Source organism: Agrilus planipennis, unplaced genomic scaffold (genome assembly GCF_000699045.2).
Source record: "Agrilus planipennis isolate EAB-ADULT unplaced genomic scaffold, Apla_2.0 scaffold6, whole genome shotgun sequence".
Classification (NCBI taxonomy): Eukaryota; Metazoa; Arthropoda; class Insecta; order Coleoptera; family Buprestidae; genus Agrilus; species Agrilus planipennis.
In genome coordinates, this window is record NW_020439302.1 from 1 (window position 1) to 3,355 (window position 3,355).

At 30.5% G+C, this 3,355-nt stretch overlaps 1 long non-coding RNA gene across 1 annotated transcript; it reads left to right on the plus strand.

Annotated features, from left to right (window-relative positions):
* Window positions 1-1,445: 1,445 nt before the first annotated feature.
* LOC112905655 lies at window positions 1,446-3,029 on the plus strand. The gene is made up of 4 exons (XR_003231928.1): window positions 1,446-1,573; window positions 1,832-1,954; window positions 2,236-2,412; window positions 2,773-3,029. It is a non-coding gene; the product is annotated as an uncharacterized LOC112905655 (long non-coding RNA).
* Window positions 3,030-3,355: the final 326 nt, after the last annotated feature.

Consider the following 3,355-nt stretch of genomic DNA (forward strand, 5'->3'; position numbering starts at 1 on the left):
ATATTAGTCAAAGAAATGCTTCTTAATCAAAAATAATTAATGTACCAACCCCCTTTGTTTTTAATTTGTATTTAGGTAGTATAATATTAAGAACAAAACAAAGAATTTTTAGTGTTCCGTCCAAATATTGAGAAAATTTTTTACTTTCCTGAGTATCTAATTTCCACAACTTATTTTTGCCTTTTTGAAAAGCATTGTTTGTATCTTACTATATTTCCTAAAACCGTAGTATTCTCTCCAAGTGATACCTCTTTCTTTCGTGCTTATCTCTTTATTGGCATTTTTTGTATAATGACATCATTCGATCTTGCCTGTTTGTCTCGATAAATAGTAAGTTTCTATTCAGTATGTGCAAATATATACATTCCCAATAAATTGAATTCCTTCGTAAAGAATAAATAATCGCATCGAATTTAAAAACTAATTTACAATTTATGAATTAAATTGTAAATTTTTGTAGAAATACGTAGGTACATATTCTAAAACGTATTTTTTTGTTGCAAAGGTTAATAGCAATTTTATCATAAGTATTTCTGTTTTTATTAAGGGGCTCTAATGGAACCTATTTGAATTTAAAAAAAATAGTTAACGATTATGTTTTTTTAATTTATTATATTATTAGATTTACATTTATTTAACTGATCAATAACTTAATAACAATTGCGAGTATTGTTTGCGTAGGTGTATGTGTACAATAAGGAAACTGATCAAAGTAGTTTTGATTATTTTTATTAGTTATTAAGAGAGAAGAAATGGAATATGTGTAAAATAACGAAACAGGTATTTTTGTTAAATTTTTGCGCGAAAATCGGGATCGTGGCCATGGATGAGCCGGCTAAGCTAAGGGTCATGCATTAAAACTTGTGACTCATATGTCAGTCCACACTAAATATTAATTGAACCCTATATAACGTAAACTTTAAAACCATATAAGCATTCAAGTTCGCATAACCCAAGACGCTTAGCTTAATACAAAACTTTGCGAAGTTTTGCAATTTTTTTCTAAATGAACGAAAATGACAACAATCAATTTATTATAGGAGTACAATTTTTGAACATACCTTATGTTTATTCTACTCTATGGTAATTTATTATCTATTGTTTTTCTTTTTATAATGTCTGTGCCTATTTCGGTGTTACTACCTACCTTTACCATCGACCTATACTAATGGACATGCCTTAGCGGTCAGAATTGTGGTACAACAAAAGAAAGAGATAGAATGAAGTTTCGGACAATATCCATCTCTCGCACCATAGTGTGTAAGTGTGTAATGAAAGAGATAGAATTAGTCCGAAACCATACGCCATCTCCCTCATTCTTTTCGAGCCAAGAAATTATTACAACCACATCCGGCTAAGGCACGTCCATTATTATATGTCTATGCTTACCACTATCTTCGACGAGATTAACAAATTTATAATGACGTCGATGACGTACTTCCTTCTTGTTCACCGTTCATGGTTTACTGCTGCTTATGCATTGCACTTTCATATTTGGTAAAAGATTTAAAAATGTAATAATACATGCAAAATTTATATCACTATACGCCCTGGAATTACAGCTTTATCTGTGGTATGTATTTTAATTATTGGCTGTGAGAATGTTTTTAAGATTCGCATTAATTAAGTTTATAAATACGTACGGAGTTCAATCGGCCATATTTGATAATCTAGAGCAGGTCTAGATTGTAGTTTATGTAAATCGATCGATTTTGTGAAAAATAATAGCAATCAGTTCGTTCATTATAAATAAATTGATTTTATAAAATAATTCAGTTTCTACAAAATTATTATTTTTGGCTTTCACTTGTTTTTCTTTTTCTTTTTTCAGATATAATTGGGAATAATTTTTTTCCAGCCTTTGCCAAACGAATTTTTACTTCAGCAGTTCAACCTACTGGTACAGTGTCACAGTGGATTCGCTTTCTAAGTTTTGAAGGACTGTTGTGGAGAGGTGAGGTAACTGAAAATGTTTGAAAATGAATAAGTGTTGAACATTCTGTAAAGTTGAATATAATTTTGTTTATTTAGTACTGTAATTAATTCGGTTTTCTTTATTTCTGTGTATTATATATAGATGACAAAGGAAACTGAAATCCATTTCGATGCTACTAAAAAAACAAGTTCTAGCTGTGAATGCAGACTATAAGTACATATTGATATGAGAGTAAATGTGGGAAAAGGAGTTTTCATTAAAAGTGGTAATTGGTTACTTTTTCTTGTTCGTTTTTGTAGATTGTCCATGAAAAGGAATTCAGTTAATTTTCGATGCTAATGAAGCAACTGATCCATTTGACGTAAGGGAGAGAACTGGAAATTAATTTGGAAACCACCCAAACAGATTGTCTGCAGTGGTACTCTCCTAGATTTGGATTGCACATTTCACATTTGAACGCTACTTCTTCACTTAAGGTGATAAAGCATGACGTGCTATTCAATTAATCTGTTACGGTATATTGACAGTTATCTATTGTTCACAGTATAAATTGATGTTATGCATCTATGGTATTCACTTTAACATTTATCTATTATGCGTAGCATCTATAGTGTTTCATTTAACAGTTATCTATGGTTCGCATCATGAATTGACGTTATACATATGCATCTATGATTATTTCACATATGTCAAATACGATCTTTATGTAAAATTGAGGCTCGTCATCCTTTTATAATTCGACTGCTTTATTTGCTTTTTGGTCTGTTTTTAGGTGTTCTTTCATCCCTTCCTTCGTTAATAGTGTAATTAATAAGGTTTTTTGTTCATTTCTGCAGATTATCCAAGAAAAGAGAGAGACTTAAAGTCAGCTTGGTCATACTGAAACCAGCAATGTCTAGATGGGTTTCATCTTTCCTGGAGTATATACTTGATTTGCTGCTTTGTCTTCACCTTGAACCATTATGCAGTCAATTTTCAACCTACGAATGAGAGCAACTGGAGGTTTCTTTGACTTCTTTTGAAACAACAAATTTTCTGCTATGGTATTCCTCCTGGATTTGGTTTGCTTTTCACACATGCAAACTTTGGAATGTTACAGTCTACAGTTAATTAAGGTGAGACTACTTGATATAATTAATTTTAATTGCTCTTTATTAATCTGTTACCACCGTATCTGTTTCAGATCGACGTTGGAGAAGACAAAGATGACCCCATAATTGAAATAGTTCTTTATCTTGCATGCTCTATCTAGTAGAATTCATTAAGTTGATTTTATTCAAATTAATTTTTTATTTTGCATGTTTTTTTGTTTTTTTAGTAGTTAATTTTATTTAGTTTTTATTTTGCATGCTTATTTTTGTTCATTTTATTTGAAGTAATTGTTGATTGTAGATGTTTTTATTTTTTTTTGTATGTAGT